The 19,528-nt window shown below is 46.3% G+C and overlaps 2 long non-coding RNA genes across 3 annotated transcripts in view; one reads left to right on the forward strand and one right to left on the reverse strand.

The window, feature by feature from the left end:
* Positions 1–19,528, forward strand: part of LOC310676347 — a 331,795-nt gene that overhangs the window by 126,963 nt on the left and 185,304 nt on the right. The gene's annotated exons all lie outside the window — the stretch shown is intronic.
* Positions 1,478–19,528, reverse strand: part of LOC310676354 — a 49,063-nt gene continuing 31,012 nt past the window's right edge. The window contains exon 2 of the long non-coding RNA XR_014510484.1: positions 1,478–5,151. This is a non-coding gene — a long non-coding RNA (uncharacterized lncRNA). The remainder of the gene's footprint in view (positions 5,152–19,528) is intronic.

The raw sequence follows: 19,528 nt of genomic DNA on the forward strand, positions 1-19,528 counted from the left end.
GAATTTTCAGTTTGTGCCATTTGAGTTACAGCAGGACCGCTCAAGGTCCTGAGTGATGATATCTAAAGCTGCATGTTAGCATCACCTTGAGATTCATTCTTTCTGATCCCATCACTAGCAGACTGCACTTTTATTAACAACGGTTCAAGGCTTGGTAGTGGATGGTGAGGGCAACTGTCACTGCAGCGTAGAAACATGGAACAGAACATTCACATCCAAGTAGCCCAATCAAATAGTTGTTAAAATGGTGGGGACGGCAAAGGCCATTTTACTGTACCTGCTGATATCTCAGTCAGTGTCACCTAGCCAACTATTTGATTTCATTCAAAGTGCATGGCAGATAGCTGACCAACACTAAAGTGCATTGAAGTGCACTGTGTGGATATTTTCTGTGGGCACATAGGCAGATTGCATAATGGAACACTCTTAAATGACTGGCAAAGACAGGGATGGACAGTTGTGGTCTATAGTAATTGATGCTGTTCAGAATTGCCTTTCATCTACATTTTGAACTTTCACAATGTCTAATAGAAAATAAATCTTGATCCCTTGCAAATCTGCCTGTTTTCAGCCTCTTTTAATTCATATGTACACCTATTTCAATTTCTGGTTTCGTTTTCTTTTTAATTATGTGGAAGCATAAAGACAAAGATACTTGAATATTTCTTACATTCACTCTCTCTTTCTCTCTCTGTGTGTGTGTGTGTGTGTTTTCTCTCAGTGAGGGAGCTCAGGCCACAAGCAATAAATAGACACCATTGTTTGAATATTTCCCCCATATATTTCTTGGCAACTGAAACAACTGATTTCTGCTCGTATTTGCATACCTACAGTTCAAATCAGCCAAACCTGAAAATGAAATGTATGGTAGATGCCACCCACCCACTCCACCGATGTTTAAAATGAGCTCTAAAGGGAAGGAAAAGCTATAGTTGCAATCTGTGGCCAATTATGTTCACTCACAGGAATGAATGACTCATTGGAATGAATGGGTCAAAAACTCTTAACTTGGTATAGGATTGCAGCCATTCAAATCTCATTCATGGCGTTTAAAGCTACTGATAGTTCACCTTTCTATCAAGCTGCTTCTGAAGAACACAAACCTAACTTTTACAGTCAGCTAGAGTGATCTGAAAGGTTCAAAGAACCTCTGCAGAGATAATGTATTTCTCTGTTCAAGTAGTTGGTGGGGGGAGGGTTTAAAAAACCCCCAAACCAGTAGGCAGTGGTAAGGAAAAAGTAGGACTAGTTCTTTAAAAGCATCAGTGCAGTTTTCTCAGCATAACCTTTTGCTATGTGTTTGCATTACTGCCAGATGGTCTGGGGGTGAAAATGCAGCAGGAAAGCTCATTGATTGCACTTGTTACTGGGACAGGCAGCAAGTTACAGTGGGACACCAATAAGGCATGAGTATGGTCAAATAGTTTTGCATTTCTTGCTGGTATGAGCCCTATAGGCACGAGTTCAAAAGGAGAGATCAGGATTTCATCATTAGTTTATTTGCATGCTATTTCCCCACAAAACTGTGCCCAAACTCATATCTCACAGCATACCAAAAGAGCAAGAATAAATATAACAATTCAGAAACAATATGAAGAACAATTAAAAATGATCATAATATCAACATTTTACATACATTATAGGAAACAATACCAGTAAGGTAATTTAACATCTTAAAACTAAACAGAGAGATTCACAGGAATCACTGACAGGGAGAGATGGGGTCATCATGTGTCTAGTTAGCTCTGGTTAGACATTAAATGGGAAAAGGAGATTTGTATGAGAAGTTGTGGGAGAAGTTACATATGAGTTGGGCAGAAGAAGATCCACGCAATGACCTTTCTAGATAACATTGGTGGGTGCATGAAGAAGGCCTTCCAAGCTTAAAACAATATGTGTACCATCCCGGTCATAAAGATTAGGAAGTGCTTTTCTAACACCCTGGTTTGAATAGCTTCCACATTATCTGAGGGAGTTAATGTGGCATGACTCTCATAACTACTTTGTGAGTTTGCTTTTCAGTCTTAATTTACAACTTATTGAAAGTGAGAGCTGTGTGCAGGGAAGGAAACTGAGAGAACTTAGTGTGCCCACAAGAATGGGAGGCAGTCAAAACTCCAGAGAAGGTGTGGTGTAGTGGTCAACCTCTGCCCATAACTGAAGGAAACAGGAGAGTAAAACAACAGGCATAGGTGTATGGACACTCATGTAACTTCACTGTAAAAGAAGCCATCTGTGGAAGCAGAATGCTAGACAGGGATGATTTAGCTTGTGTGTACATTGTTCTACCAGTGAGGATAACCATTAGGTTATCTTTATCAATTGGTTATCTAGGCATAGCTGTGGATGCTAATGACATTTTAAAAGCATGTATGGAATTGGAGGCACTCTAGGAAGGAAAGGAAGGGTCATCATGGCCCCCTCCTGCAGTTTTAATCCCACATGTGATTATCTCCCAATACCTCTATCTCTGCACTACCCATTGTAACTGCTGCTATAAATTAAATGGGCTGATGTACTAGACTTGCATGACAAAGGAGGCAAATCACTATGCTTTTAAAGGGGGAAAGGGTACTTACTTGCCTGTCCTATTGGTCATAGGAAAGCTTGCCTAGAGATGCGTGCTTCCCCTATTCTAGTTGAGGTAGTAGTTGAGGATAATGTGTATAGTTTAGGTGTTCTCCTGGAGTTTTGTTCCTGGATGTTCCAGTGATAACCCGCCAGGAGTGCATCTGCACTGCTTCAGCTGTGGCTCTTTGAGAAGACAAAACTGGCTACTCTTATGCCTGCTTTAATAGCCATTTCAAACTACTGCAGTGCTTTGTATTTGGGGTTCCCTCTGAAGAGTATTCAGAAACTCCAGCTGGTACAAGACGCTGTAGCTAGAGTGGTATTGGGAGCCCAGCTTTTTGGATAATGTTATGCATACTTTTTAAGCTGCATTGGCTCCTAGTTCATTTCCAAGTGTAATTCAAAGTACTGGTTTTCCCCTTTAAAGTCCAGCAGCTTCACTGCCCTTCTGCAAAAGCAACTGGAAACTTTTTAAAGAAAAAAATTATTGATTGAATGCATTTTGGATGCTACTGGTCCCTCTTCAGGAAAATTTAGAGGAGAGTAATTCACAATTCAGCTGTGTTACTTCTTCTGTTGCTATCAAAAGAAAAAGAAGAGATAGCCTATCTGAATGTTGAATTACAAGTTCTTGGCTTTTTAGCCCTAGATGACTTGAGACCGTGATATCTGAAGCACTGCTTGCTTTCCATCGACTGCCTAAGATCTTGGAGCTGCGGGCAGCAGCTTTGTTTGCATCCCTCTTTTATCTGAAGTCAGGCTAGTGACTACGATTGTTAGGAGCAGGGCATTCAGTGGTGGAACCCTGGCTTTGTGGAGCTCCCTCCTGATTAATATCAGGAAACATCTATAGTGACTTGCTCAACACATTTCTGTGTTCACTCGGGTGTTCCTTGAAGCATGACTCAAGCTATTTATAGGACACAACCTTTTCCACAGTGATGTCCAAGCTCTGAAACTATCTCTCTGTAATGTGCATATGTGTTTGGTTGCTTTCGTACTTAGAATGAATGGTGAAGACCATCCATTTCAATCAGGACTTCCATGATGACTGGTTTTGTTATTCCAGCCCCCTCATGCCACATATTTTCTGTATTTAGGTGCACTGGCTATTTATCATTGTTTTTGCTATAATTTGTTGTGTTTTGTTGTTTTGTTTAATGCTGTAGTTTAATTGCTTGTGTGCTGCTTTGTGGGGACTTTGGTCTGACAAGCAATACAAAACTAAGCTTTTACCTACACTTGCCTATGCTGAACGCTATGGCACTGTGTTCAACTTAGTTTTACTCAGAGTAGACCCATTGAAATAAATGGACCTAATTTAGCATGTTCATCAGTTTCAATGGTCTCCTCTAACACTGGATACAACCCAACGTGGTTTTATTAAGAAATTACAGTGGTAGCAGCTAATGGGGACTCCCGCTGCTGCCACACCGCCACCGTGCGATTTCTGTTCTCATCCTGAAGCAAAGTTCTTAACCCAAGGTACTATTTCTGGGTTAGCGGAGTCTGTAACCTGAAGCGTCTGTAACCTGAAGGGTATGTAACCAGAGGTAGCACTGTAGACAGAAGATAATCACAACTGTTCTTAAGATGCACCACTTTTTCACAATGTCACCTTGAAAGTATCTGAGCACAAAAATTGTCTCTGGGTGTGTGTCTTGTTTATTTATTACTTTAGTATCCCACCTTTCTTCTAAGTAACTCAAAGTGACGCACACAATTCTCCTCCCCTGCCATTTTAATCTTCACAACCACCCTGCCGAGTTAGGCTAAGAGACTATGACTGGCCCAAGGCTACCCATGGAGCTTTATGGTTGAAAAGGGATTTGAGTCTTGGTTTCCTGAGTCCAGTACTCTAACCACTACACCACACTTTCCTCCTACTGACATGTTGCTTGCATTTTCCTTTACCATGGCACAGGGACCTGGGGTTAGGGGCTGCAGTTTCCAAGCCCCACTACATGACTTCTCAGCAGGCTTGAGCTGACGCTGCTCTGATTTTAGAAAAGAAGCCCCCCCCCCCACCCCTTCCCGGCCAGCTGAATATCAAATGCAGGCTCATTTACATTGCATGGGGCCTGCTAGTTTTCTTTGCTGATTTTATCTCTCTCTTTCTTTAAGGAACAGATCAGCCACATATTGAAAATCAGGAAATTTAATTTTGCCAGATGAATTAATTTTAATAGGATTTCCTTAATCCAACATGATTAGCATTAGCCTCACCTTGTAATTTGTGGCATATTAAGGAGAGCATCTCCTTTCTTATTGGGTGGGGTGGAGGAAGGACTTTATTCAGAAGGACCTCCAGTAAAGGAGGAGAGGAGGAGAGGAGATACAAGCAAGACCAAATATTTGCTGAGGATTGGCTAATCCAGAAGAAGTTTGCAGCAAACTGTCCAGGGACCAGCAAACTGGTTGGCCTTTTTGGATCAGCCCATCATCTAACTGAGTTTCCAGCCTTCAAACATCTGCAGCCCACCAGCATGTCCATCCGATAACAAGAGATGGGCTAGGAAAAAGGAAACACTTCTGTCCACAGAGCTTAGCCACCACTTGGAGGCAAACCACCAGAGCCACCTAAAAGAAGAAGAAAATAAAGGATAAGTAAACACAAGTCTGGATGACCCTTGAGGCTTAAATGCCCCCAAATCCAATCCTTCTGGACAGCAGTCATGCAAGAAATGTGCAAAATAACTAAACAGGTACTAGAAGTCACCCCAGAACTGGCTCTACTAAACATCTTCCAAGAAAATAATGTCAACTCACATTATAAAGAACTCATAACCCACCTACTCTCAGCAGCCAGAAGCATCATAGCCAGATACTGGAGAGACCTGTCAGGAGTAAACATGGACCAATGGTATCAAATTGCATGGGAAACAGCCTTATTAGAAAAACTAACCAATAAACTGAAACTGACACGGGGACAAATAGAAGATGCCTTCACCCTGGTATGGTTCCCCTTTATCACATAGGTAAAGGTAAAGGGACCCCTGACCATTAGGTCCAGTCGTGGCCGACTCTGGGGTTGCAGCGTTCATCTTGCTCTATAGGCCGAGGGAGCCGGCGTACAGCTTCCGGGTCATGTGGCCAGCATGACTAAGCCACTTCTGGCGAAGCAGAGCAGCGCACGGAAATGCTGTTTACCTTCCCACCGGAGTGGTACCTATTTATCTACTTGCACTTTGTCATGCTTTCGAACTGCTAGGTTGGCAGGAGGTTATCACATACACAGCCCCAAAAGACAACAACAAGAATCCACCGACAGCATACAAATCAATTAGGCTAACTTGACCTAACAACCCTCCCCCCCCCCACATCAATGAACAAATCTCACTGCAGCCAACCAAAGACAACTAACTGCACCCTAAGCCACCCCAAGCTCTCTAACTACCAAGGAAATATAACATGCGAATAGAAAGAGAACCTACCCACGTGACACTGATGCTAAACCCCACACATACGCTCCCTCTCTCCCCTCCTTTTCTTCCCGACCTTATACTGCAAATAACACTAATGTCTCACAACAGATGTGCTTGATCTGCAGAAATCACCACCTGAAAAAAGAGACGATGCATGTACTTTTGTAAACTAAGATTTTTTTTTTAATCAAAATTATTTTAAAAACAAATTAACAGGGGAAAAAACCCAAAACCAAAGCTTTCCCCATTTCCCTGGTGCTGAAATTTAACAAGACCAACTTTCGTTTGACTCTGCCAAGTAGTAGGGCCTTCATGCTCTCAGCTTACAGCTCCATTCACCAGTCAGTTAAATCGCCGTGCTCTGGTTTTATTACTAAGTTCTTTGGGCTCCAAACTATGCCTTCTGCCTTATGCTGTTTAACTTCCACTGAGATGTTTCCACTTGATCCAATCTGTTTAACTTCCACTTCTAAGAAGGCATGGGGAGCTCATAAGGACTAAACGGGCCAAAGGCCCTTCATGTCTAGCTAGCATCCTGTTTCTCAGAGCAGCCCAGCAGAGGAGGACAGGAGTGCAATGGCCCTGCCCTGTTGCACAAGGCCTGAGGTTGATATATTATTAGTAAGGAAGGGGTGGGGAACAGATCTAGAGATCTAGGGGATATTCTTCACACACACCCTCTCAAAAATATCTCTGGGATTGAAAGAGGCCCCCTGAGTAGAAAGTTGCAAGCTGTTGCTTCTCCTCCTCCAGCAACAACAACAACAAGATAGCTCAGTCGGTAGAGCGTGAAATTCTTAATCTCAGAGTCGTGGGTTCGAACCCCACGTCGGGCAAACAGAGTCTTGCATTGCAAGGGTTGGACCAGATGACTGCCGAACTCTACAGTTCTATGATTCAATGATTCATTGCCAAGGGGGCTGCTGCTGCTGCTGCTTCATCTCCTCCGGGCGGGCTGGGGGGTGCCTGCCTGCGCGCGCAGCCGCTTCTCCCCCGACCTGATGCTTCGCAGGGCTGACATTCGTGTAGCAACCGCCGGGTCCGAGGCAGCAACGGCGCTGCAGCTGGGCTTGGCTTTGAAATGCGCAAGACAATGGGCGCCACTGTTCTCGCCCGCTTCGCCTTTCCATTCCATTTGCATAGTCTGTTCTGCCTGATTGACCAGCTCGGGCTGTCCAAGGGACCCGGCATTGTTCCCAGATCACTGCGAGATGGCAGAGATGACAAGATTCAGGTGAGAGATGAAGTGGGATGGCTCGCCCCGGCCGCAAGCCGAAGCCAGAAGCCCCTGGGAACACCAGGCGGGGGGAGAAGAAGGAGGAGTGGAGAATCAGATGGAGGGGTTTAAGAGAGAGAGAGAGAGAGAGAGAGAGAGAGAGAGAAGTCCTCTCCTGTCTTCCACAATGAGAACTCACCCCAAATCCACATTTTCCCACCCCACTCCCGCTGCTCTGGCCAAAAATCGAGCCGCCCCTCAATCCTCACCGTAGTTCATAGCGCTTCAAAGTGATGTTCAAAGCACTTCACACACAGGGTCTTCTTGGCAAAATGTACAACATGCCTGCAAGGCAGGACAGGAGCACCGTCTAAAAAGGCTGCCTCCGGGAAGGAGCGGCTTTCTGGTAGGGTTGCCCTATTTTGAAGAGCAAGAAGAGGGGGACATATTTCCCGACTTCTACTTTTAACTACGGAGACTCTCATTTTACATACCCATGAAAAAGAGAACGTGTCTTGGAAAAAGAGGACATAATGTCAACCCTAACTGGGCTGAGTGAAGGGCGAAAGGGAAACGGAAGGTGCGCCCTCCAGAACTCCTGCCCGCCAGAAAGCAACACCCCAGGATCGGTTTTGCAAGCAGATTGCATGGGAAGGTTTCCTATTTGCAAGTGAAAGGTGGATTAGAGTCGCAGGAGAAGATGGCAGCCCTCCGCAAGGCACTTTACCTGCAGGGAACTTGCAGGAGGACTTTGTGAGTGAGCTGAGGAGCTGAGGCCCCACGAGCCGGTTCATGTTTACTCGAAAGGAAGCCCCGTCGGGTTCAATGTGGCTCTCACTTATGGCCAAGGGTGCAGCAGGGCTGAAGCCGAAGCAGCTGGGAAATTCCATCGAAATCGACAGGAATCGGGACTCAGGGCCAAGTATAACGGGGCTTCGCGTTTTTGTTAGGATCGCAGCCTAAGGCTAAAATCCTATGCCCAACCGGCCCTGCATAGGAGGATCTCGTTAAGTTCCTTTATTACAGTCTAATCAAGCCCGTGGAAGTAGCTGGGCAGAGACACGCGTTTTATAATCTTCCTCCTTCCGCGCAATCGTCTGCTTATTTGCAGCTGTGCCCTCTTCTGTAGATCGAAAATACCGGTAGCTACTCCTGATATCTCAGACAAAACACAACTGGGGAAGGGCCATAGCTCTGTGGCAGAGCGTCTGCTTTGAGTGTAGAAGGAGGTCGCAGGTTCAGTCCCCAGCATGACCTCCAAGTAGGGCAGGGAAAATGTGCCCCGTCGAAAAATCCTACAGAACCGCTACCAGCCTGTGCAAGCAATATTGGGCTAGATGGACGGGCTCAGAACATGGCAGCTTCCTCTGTTCCTACCCGCCATTCATTTCCAGGCAGATGGAAAGCTCTGAGCTGAGGAATGGAGGGAGGAGAGCAAATCGCGTCGGGCTCCATCTCCTCTTTCCCACCCCTCCCACACACAAAAACAACAACCCTGGAAACTTTTTACCCTCTCAAACTAGCTTGCAGGAGCGCGCGCTCGCGCTCGCACACACACACGTAAACAACATGCACCCGCCCAGCCCACACAGGCCCCCTGAAATGGGTTTTCGTTTGACACTCTTGTTTTGACTTCTTCGTAGAAAGACCTAAAAAAGAAAAGAAAAAATCTTTGCAATACCGGAATGTTTTCCCTCGAGGGATCTGCAGCACAATTTGCCATAATTTCTTCCTTAAACCGAAAAGAAGCTGAGCTGAGCAAGGGAGGAGATTCCCCTGGCAGCGCTCGCTTCGACTCAACCCCCCCCCCCCGCCCTCTGGGACTCCAGTCTCGTTTCAGTGCAAATATTCCCCATCATCTGCTAATAATGGGGAAAGACAACAGAGGCGCGCGACTCGCTTGTGCCCGGGCACCAGCCACGGATCCACAGCTGCCATTTAAACCGCATCCATCCCATCGATTTCCTCTCTCTTTAGCAGGGCAGCTTTTTTTCCTCAGCAGGGAGACTTATTTCAGTGGGCCTTTTGCCCAAGGAAGTAGCTGGATGCAGCCCAGTTCTATGCACATTCCTTTTAGCAGGTTTCCCTTCAAGGTTAGGTGTGCTCAGGATCGTACTTCTGTGCGCACCTACCTGGGAATCAATGAACTTGGTGAAACTTACTTCGGAGTAAGACACGTATCGCTGTTCGCTTATGATCCTGTGCCCACTTGTCTGGAAAGGTCCCATTTAACTCAATGAGTGGACGTGCAATGAGTCCTATTGTTGAGCACGTTCGCTCCCCGGGGCTGCACCTGTTTAGGTGAGTCTCATGGGCTTGTGGATGAGAACTGGGGGTGCCACGTTGAGACTTAACTGGGTGGGTTGGTGGTAGAAAAGTCTGTCCGGGGAAGAAGAGCCGGATCCACGGTTAGTTTCAGCAGCTGCTGCTGCCTTTGTCCCAGTGACTTCCAAAGGACTGAGCCCCGCGTTCACACGGAAGGAAGCACTTGCTTCCGAATAGGTGTTAATTCGGCTTAAAGCCTAGTGTTTCGATTGCACCACATTGTGGGCTCGCAGTTAACTTTCTTTGCTCATCTGAAACTTGGATTCCCCCCCCCCCCCTCACACGGTGGAGTGCACTTAATAGCTTCTTAAATTCGAGGGTGAGGGACGAGCTCACACCCAGAAAGAAACACAGGCGCTCCCTCGGGCCAAAACTGGTGCTTTTTCTGTTGGTGGTGGGGAGCTGATTTCAAGCTGGTTTACTCCGCAGCCCTAAGGCAGAGATCCTTCCCCTGTTTTCACGGAAGGAAGCCCCACAGGATCGGGTCTCCGGGGCTTCCCAGGAAGGACCCGTCGTGGTCCCCCGGCGAAAGTGTGGCGTAAGACACCGGGACCCGGCCCCCGTTTCCCCGCCTCCCGGTGCCAGCCGGGGGTGAAAGATGCGATGGGAGCCGAAGTGGCTCTGGAGTTTGTTTAATTCCCCCCCTCGCGTGTTTACTGATCCTTCGAGAGGCGCTTATCTCGGGGAATATAGAGCGATTAATAAAACCGCAGGTTTCCAGATAAGTGATTGTGATGGAGATTGTTGGCGAGAAAATAGACAATTATCCGCTGTTAGCTTTACATAAAGATCGCATTAACTTGAATTAGTTATCAGACAAAAGAACATCAGAAAGCTGCACCTTTTCTGCCAAGGCAACCGCTCGCGGGGTGCGTGTGTGTGAGAGAGAGGGAGAGAACTCCTCTCTCTCTCTCTCTCTCTCTCTCTCTCTCTCTCACACACACACACACACACACACACATATCCCCCAAACGGGGAAGTTGGTGGCAGGCCAAAGAGAGACGAGGCAGGGATACTGAGCTGGGGGAAGTTGGAGAATTTCAAGGGAGGAAGCGAGGGAGGGAAGACGCGCTGCCTGCCCGGGCGAAATGCGCCGCCGCGGAAAAGAGGCGCAGCTGAGAAACGCGCCTTGGCAGCCAAGTGGGAACCCAAAGGAAGGAGGAGAAGGCTGATCGTGGGGCAGCCGGGAACTTAAAGGGCTCCTGAATGGAGGTGGGGGGGGGAGTTATAGGAGAAAGAGTCTTTTCCTGCACAGCCGTGGAACTATTTGGAGAGCATGAAAGAGGCTGCTGTGGTTCCCGCTGGAGAGCTTTTTGTACAATTCCAAGTCTAGTTCTCTCTCTCTCTCTGCCCCCCAACACACACACAGCGTTCCCCCCTCCCATTCACGGGAGGGGGGGCGGTAATTAATTATCCAGCTCTGCTCCTGGGAGAGAGAGAAGGAAAAGTGGGGGAGCGGTGGGGAGGGGAGCCTTAAGGGAGGGAAAGGACTCCCTCCCCCTCCCGACTTTCTCGTTTTGTTCAGCAAGCAGAACTAGGAGGAACACCCCCACCCCGACCTCCACCCCGGGACTGCAGGGCTCCTGTCCAGTCCACCCCCACGGAAAAGGGGGGGGAGGGCGAGCTCTGCGGGGGAGCGGCTCTCATTGTAGCAGCCAACAATCCCCCGGCCTTTATTCCCCCCGCGGAGGTGAGGAATTCTGGAGCGGCTCGTGTGACTTCCAGGGAGAGGGAGGCGGGCAGAGGCTAGGCGCGCTCCTGTGGCTTGACGCTTCCCTCCGTCCCTTCCTAAAATAAAATAGAAGCCTGCCAAGGCAAAAGAAAGGATGTCATTACGGTCCAGCAAGATGCACTCCCAGAAAAATAATAATATTGACTATACAGTATATATGTGGGAAAGGGACGGAGAAAAGTGTCTCGGCGGCGCGTTGCTTGAGCTGGAGCCTTGCCTTCCACTTTCAGCTCAGTCTCTTTATCTCAGGGTAGTAGGTTCGAGCCCCGCGTTGGGCGAAATATTCCTGCGTGGCAGGGGGTTGGACTAGATGACCCACGGGGTCCCTACCGACTCTACAACTTCTATGAAAAGCTCTCTGTAGGTTGGCTGCCTCTATTAGGGCTGCAACGTGTCTTTCTGTGAGTTTAGTTAGGGTCGGGACGCCGGATTGCCAGGCAGCCTCAGAGCAGGCGATGCTGCTGGGCTGAGGTGGGTAAAGGTGTGTGTGTGTGTGTGTGTGTGTGTGTGTGTGTGTAGCGGGGATGCTCAGGTGCCGTAGGGCTGCCCCCTGGCCTGCACGCACACATGCACAGCGCGCCCCGCCGGCTCTCCCCGGCTCGTCTGACTGGGAGCTGTCCCAGTGCTGCTACGTGCGGCTCCTGCGCTTCCCGGGTCCCGGTTGAAAGGAGCGGCTCACGACCCCCCCAGTTCCCAAGGCAGGCTGGAAGCTGCCTGGTGAGCCTTGGATTTGTGTGGTCCCAGCCTTTCCCAGCTTGCCCCATTCCGCGCCCGGGATCAGGGGCTCCCTCGGCTCGTTTGCACCTGCGTCGCTTCTGGCTCCTTCAGGAATGCGCTGAAGCTTGTAATCAGCTTTGTGAAGCCATTGAGTGCACGGCTGAGTGAAACTTGCAAAGCTCGCGGAGAACTGGCCCGCTGAATGGGAGTCAGCATGGGGCTGCTCTCCAAGCCTTGGCGCTGCCAAATTCCAGCAGAGCCCCGCACAATCAGTCCACACAGGCTTTGCTGCTTTCCCCACACTAAGAAAAGTGAGAAAAGAAAAGCGAAAATACCAGCCACCGAGGTTAGCAGTTTGTTCCCAGATTAATGGCAAAACTCTGGAGGCTGGGTGGGTGGATGGATAGATTAGCTAGCTAGCGGCCGAGGCTCTGCGTTTTTTGGTCGCCTCTAAAAGACGCTGGGTGTTGTTGTTTTTTAGCTGGGGGCAGGTTTTGTTGTCCTTCAAGGCGGGAAGGTAGCCAGAAAGAGAGCCCTGGGTTATGATGAAACTTGGAAAAAAATATAGGGTTTCCATATCTCTCTTCTGTAGTTGTTCCCTTATCTCTTTACTTGAGAGTATTCGCATTAGAATCTATAGGGCTGCTCCAAGAGCAATGCAGTTGGGAACAGCTGTTCGGGGAAATAAGAGGGGGAGGGGTTTCAAAAATACCAACAAAAAACCATAAAGAGGCATCCCAATATAGTCAAAAGTTGGACAAAAAGGATTGCAGATTGTATTTTAGATAGGACAGCGTTTTGTGCGAAGATAAGGCGATTCACACGCTATTAAACTCAGTGGGAAAGTGGGGTTGGCAGTCCAAGTGACGGTTTTGTTTAGAGCCCTGTTGCTTGTGGATATAATGAGAAAAAGTGTCCATCGTCCAAGACGCTCTTGCTAAGGATGGTTTTAGGGGTGTGGTTTTTTGGAACTCTGCATGATGGTGTTCCTTCCTTAATGAACAGGTTTTTAAGTTGCTTGGTGAAGGATTGTCGGACCTCCTGGGAATTCCTGCAGAGGATCACACAGAAAGCACCCATCCTTTGGGACGTCAACATTTTTTGAAGGGGAATGTGAAGAGGTCCTGTTTAGAATTCTTTTACTCCTGGCGCAAATCAGCTGCTAACCCATTCCACAAATTGCTAGGAAAGGACGCCTAGCTTCCTATCCCATTTAATTCTACATTTGTCTAGCGATATCTGGATGTTTTCCTATGAACCTCCAGATGCTACCAGAATATTTGCCTCTACGTTTTAAGTCACAGTGAGGTCCTCAGATAGCCACCCACTGTAAACGAGGGAAACCATTTAAAAAGTCAGCTTGCTATAAGCGATTCAGGCGGTGGCGGGGAGGACCCGATATTCAAAATCTTTTGAGAGCTAGATTCACAATCCACGTAAGACAACGTGCGTTTAGCTAACAGTGGGCTCCGATGCATTCAATTCTACTTAGAAGTGAGACTTACGGGGCTTACCCTCAGATAAGTGAGGACAGTACTGTAGGTGAAACCTGCTTTCAGACCAATCCTATGCATGCATTCACTCACTCACTCATAAGTATGGCTGCAGTCTTAACCCCACTTACCTGGGAGTAAGCCTCGTTGAATTTAATAGGAATTACTTCTGCATATGCACAGTTAGTAAATCTCACTTAGTTCAACAGGACCGACTCCCAAGTCAATGTGCACATGACTACAGACTTTATTGGCAGCAGGCTGCCATTGGTATCAAAGGTCGGGATCCCAAAGAGCTGCTTTAGGCGTGTCTGGGGCCTTGGGGGAAGGTATTTTCTTCCAACAGCTGCTCTAGGTGCCACCTAGCAGACAGTTCTGGGAAACTCTTCCATTTGGTGGCCTGGAGGGCATGAGCGTTTCTTTGGATCTCGCCCAATGCCTCTTCCACACAACACCAGCACAGAGCTTTAGCTCCATATATATTTTTGTTCCCTGCAAGTCAGTGGGCTGGGATTCTGGAATTCAAGGGCTTTGGCTTAACTTTGCCAGTGCTGTAAGCTGCAAAAGTGCAGGGCTCCCTCCCACGCTTTTATCTTATTTTTCCTTCTTCCTTTTTGAGTACCAAATTCCTGAGATTGCTTGGGTCTTCCTCACCTGCTTTTTTTTTTTAACCTTGCTTCGAATTGCTTCTTCTTTCTTGTTCAGGAGCAGCAGTGCGCCTAAGAGTTTCAAAGCTCAATGCAAGGAGTTTCGGCGGTTGCTAAACCCCTTGGAGTTTGTCTACACACAATTTATTGGAATTCAGTTCCACTGATTTCCATGGAGTTGCTCCCTAAATTAAGGGCACTTGGGGGTAGCAGCCTTGGCCTTACAGCTGAGAGCCCGTTTTCCCTATCTCTTAGAATCATAGAATAATAAAGTTGGGAGGGACTCCGAGGCTCATCTAATGCAGGAATATGCAGGTGGTCCTTACGGGAATCGAACCTGTAACCACCACGTTCTCCGAAACCTTTCTTGATTTGCTGTTATTCTATAGAAAATCAACTTTTCTGGCACACGACCTTCAAAATTTACCTCTCTCTTTTTCCCCAAAAACAAATAAAACCTCCAGCAATTTAAAATCAAACGCTAACTAGCTGCTCTGCTAAACGGAGTTGTTTGGTGGGCATTTGTTCTCCAACTGCATTCATTTCCACGAGCCCAGTCAAACCACGCAGCAGCAACCGCAGTAAGACCTGCGAAAACTTTCCTTTGTTATGCAACGAAGGTGAACGCCAGCATTTGCTCGAGCTCTAGTGGCCAAGTTCCCGGGTCGTCCCGATCCACAGCCCCCAAATTGGCACCCTGCACTTCAGGAAAGTTACTTGGAAGACTGCCCTGCGATTGGATCTTCTTCCACGCCGTTGAGGACCATCGACTACTAGAGCGAAGAATCCAGGGACTCCCCGCCCCCTCCCATGGTTATCCCTTGTGGCTGGAATCCTACACACACTTCCTCGGAAGTAAGACCCGGAGAACTAGATAGAACTTGCTGAGACATTACACATACTTCTGTAAAACAAGAAAATATTTAATAAAACAAACAAACAACAAAAACTAGATAAAACTTGCTTCTGAGTAAACCTAAGTAGACTGCACGAGTCCTAATGATTTCGGTGAAAGCGTTAATTAAACACGTGCTCAAATCGCACCCACTAAAATCAATGGGGCTTAGAAATGCTTAATTTTGATGACATGTTAATGAGTTTTCTGCTCTCCCCCCCCCTCATTTACACAACAATGCTGTTTACTTGGGAGTGAGGACCACTCCGTTCAACGTGCCTTATCCCCAGGGGAAGAAAAAAAAAGATATTCCCACTTCCTTGGGAGTGAGCCTCGTTGAACTCATTGGGGTTTGCTTCTGAGCAGAGATGCTCAGGACTTGGGCATCGGAATCCAATGGCGGCGAGTGTAAAGAGTGTATTGAAGTTTGGAAGTAAAAATAAAATAAAAAAGATGAGCTTTTATGTTAAAGACACAAATACCCAAGCAAGTCCAAACTGCGAATTCTTGCCACTTGAAACGATAGGTGCACAAAAGCTTCCGTTCTCTACATGGTTCCCAGAAACTATTCCATCCCCGGCGCCTTTCTGGCAAATAAAGTTTCCATTCTGCCCCTCCCCTCGCCCTCCCGCCCCTCCCCCCACCTCTTTTTGGAAGTTGGATGTTCTATTTTCGACCGTGTTGCTTCTTCCAACCATTCTCAGTGACAAGTCATGAGGATATGCAGTAATTCAGAAATTAGTGAAATTTTATTCTTGGTGGGGGCGTTGGATTAAGAGGCTGGGAGAGTGTGAAACAAGTCAACGTGTAATTGTATGATAAGGCTCTCACGAGGAATTTATTGGCCAAGTTGCTATTTCTATTCCTTCCTAATCTCGTTTAGCACATTCATTCTCTGCAATCTGTCTCCATAATCTTCTGTGACAGAATGGCAGCCAATGGAAGCATGCATGTTTGGAGAGAAGAGGAAATATGCAGAGGCGTGATAAACTGATGCTAATTATCCATATTTAGGACACCGAGTGCAGAAGATCAAGGTTTACAAATAACAAACCAGAGCCAGTGATGATGGCTTCCTAGTGTGGAATATATTGGAGGGGACAAGATAAGGGCTTCACATGCAGAAGAGATTTATTGGTCAAAGGGTTCACCTTCCACTTTTCCACTTTTATATAGCAGTAAATTATTTAGGCTAAATTCACCAGAACATTACTCTTTTATTTGGCAATGTGCCATGACTTGCTCCTTCTTTGTGTCTTTTCAATGCAAATCCTTGTAGTGTAACATCAGTTGATAAGAAACAAATAATTGAAGTAATAGGTAATTCCCTTTAAATTGTGCATATAGGACAGTGAGGTAATCATCATCTAATGGGAAAGGAGGGAGGGGGGAAAGGGGGCTGAGTCCGAAGGATAAAGCAGATAGCTGAGAGTGAAACACCACCAAATGTCGGCTGTTCGGTGACATTGGTAGCAGCAGCAGCAGCAACACTGGAGGAGGAGGAGGAAGGGCATCTGGGTTGTGTATAAAAACAATTTTATGTTGCGACTTATTTCCAAATATGTCTTTTCATTTTTTTATATAAAAATAGCATTTTTTTTCAAATTCCTGGAAAGAAAGGGGGACACACACAAACATACACCACATTTAAATTAGGAAGTTAACTCCCGTTTTCTCTCCCCCCTCCAACTCTCCCTGCAAGTCAGCTGGCTGAAATACATAATACAGGGATTCAATTTGGCAATATTTGTGCTGTATGGTTGAGAGGTTAGCAGTAGTGATCTTAGTACTTTGCGATAATTGTGTTGTACATTTTCCAAAACGCTTCAGCAACTTGAGAATAGTGTTGGCTGGCAACGGGTTCATGGGTTTGTGTGAAGTTATTTGTTTAGACACACACACACACACACACAGTTCATTACATTCTTATGTGATGTCACTTGGTATATTTCTCCACCCCCCACTCCCAAAATACTTTATCTCTGTAGAATCTAGCTAGCTTTTCACGCTTTAACTTGTATTTTATATTTCTATTAAAATCATATACCACCAGATCGACTCCAAAATCTAATAGGGAATTTATAGTGGTTAATCTGGCATCATTTGGGTAATTTAAAAGGAATTGACTTGGGGGGGGGAGTTCTGCACCCTTCATCCCACTTAAGTCAATGGCACAACCCCCATCGATTATATTGAATCTAGATGTAATTCTCAATGGTGTTTTAAGAAAGACATCTGTATTTTGTTGGACATTTTCGCGGTGTGTTTCTATTTTATTAGATTGCATCAGCTATTTTGTTTTGTGTGTGGGGAAAAATTATTTCAGTCATAGATCTCAGTTTCTCTTTAATATCAGTGGAAGTACTAAAACAGTTTCATGGCTAATTAGACTGTTATAATCCTTGAAGCCTTCACTAAGTTGCTATTTTTGCTGAGAAAAGTAAGCAAATAACTTGTGCTACTGGGACAAAAAAAGAAAAAAGTCAGAAAGAAAAGAAAAGTTGTGAGTATCCAAACTTAAGAGATTTGGAAGGCTCCCTTGGGGTAAATCTCACTGTGCGGAGTGATTATATTCCTTCTGCAACTATTGGGAAGGTTTGGCTCATAACAGCTAGAATGCTAAAACCATTTCCTTTCTTGGCAATGATGGTGCGCAGCAGTTTTAAGACCACAGGCCCGTGCCTTAATTTCTTTCATTCTTCTTTTCTTTTAAAAAAGTATCTGTTCACTTCAGTTTTATTTTAAATGACACATTTTAATGGGCTGCCATTGTTTTGAGGGAAGGGGAGGAAGACTATTTAAGCAAACCCCCATAAGGGACTCCTTCTAATCACTCACTACTCATCCTTGTCTCTGGCCTTGGAGTTCCTGGCTACACCATTGTCTTCAGCTTATTTTTGCTCTGGATTCTAAAATGAGCCATAATAGCACCCCAAACAATGAAACAAATGTGACCGAGCCTGTAGATTCAGGCTGCATACACCACCACATATTTAAAGCACACTTTAAGCTTTCCCCACAGAATCCCCAGAGTTTCTCTCCATAGCTACTGTGTTCTGTGTGCCTTTAACAAAACTACAATCCCCAGCATTCTTTGGGAAAAGTCATGTGGTTTAAATGTACAGTGTGCATGAAGCCATAGACTTCAAGTACGAACCCCTTGGAAGAACTAGATGTTTGAATGGTTTATCCTAGAGCAAGGACGGGGAATTTATGGCCCTGTGGATGTTGCTGGACTGTCTCCCATCAGCCTCAGCCAAAATGGTCAATAGTCAGTGTTGATGGCAGCTGTAGTCTAAGGACTTCTGGAGTGCCACAAATGTCATGATCTACATGCCGTCTCTCCAGTGGTGCCATTTCCAGGCAAGGAGGATACACATTTCTTGGTAGAGTTGGGTTCCTGTAATTTGAAGTGAAATAAAGTATCCTCTGGCAGTGGAAGAGGATAAAAATAATGGGGAGAAGAGGTTATTGGTTGCATATCCCACTCCCCAAAACCCCAATCCATTATAGAACATCTCCTGCCATCCAAAATAATGTTCGTAGCAGCATCGACTTTTGCCTCTCTTTATGCTAAGCCAGAGGTCTGCTGACTTTTTCAGCAGGGGGCTGGTCCACTGTCCCTCAGATCTTGAGGGGGACTGGACTATATTTTGAAGAAGAAGAAAAATGAACGAATTCCTATGCCCCACAAATAACCCAGAGATGCATTTTAAATAAAAGGACACATTCTACTCATGTAAAAACACGCTGATTCCCGGACCGTCCACCGGCAGGATTGAGAAGGCGATTGGGCTGGATTTGGGCCCCGGGCCTTAGTTTGCCTACCCATGTGCTAGGCTAAACAACAGAGCAGATAAATACCCACTGGTTGTTTACTTAGCTGAGTACCACAATGGTCTCTTTCTACACAAAAGTCAAAGACCAGAAATTAACTGTGAAGGCCAACAGTAATGAGGGCCTACGCTCTGAAATATGATCTCCAGGTCATCAGGGCAGTGTTGGGTGGTCTATTAGAGTGAATATGACACAGCCCTGCCTGCCTTTTTTACTTATAACCACTTAAAGGAGGGCTTTCTGCCCCACCAGTCCCAAAGTGACCCTCTGCCACTGCAACTTGGACATCTTTGGTAATACAGGACCTTTTGAGAGTCACGTCCGTGGGGTATCCAGAAAGAGCACTCAAGTCCAACTTTAGAACAGGCACTCAGCGGAATGTGAATCCATCAGGGAGGATTTCCTGTCAACCCTGTGGGAGCCAGTTCCCCCTGGGTGCAGTCAGGTAGAGATGGCTGTAACTTATATAAGAAAGGCTGATCACGTCCCCATCTCTCTCTCTCTTACTCCCATCTTGCTCGCTTGTCATCATCATGCATCTTCTACCACTGTAAGCCTGCCTCCAGATTGCTACTGTATGTGAACTATGAGTAAACTCTGTTTTATTCTAAGAAGGCTATTATTGTTTTGAGGGGGATAAAAGGAAAATCCAGTCTGCCCCAAAGCGTCC

This window comes from Podarcis tiliguerta, assembly GCF_965153285.1.
Source record: "Podarcis tiliguerta genome assembly, chromosome: 4".
NCBI lineage: Eukaryota > Metazoa > Chordata > Lepidosauria > Squamata > Lacertidae > Podarcis > Podarcis tiliguerta.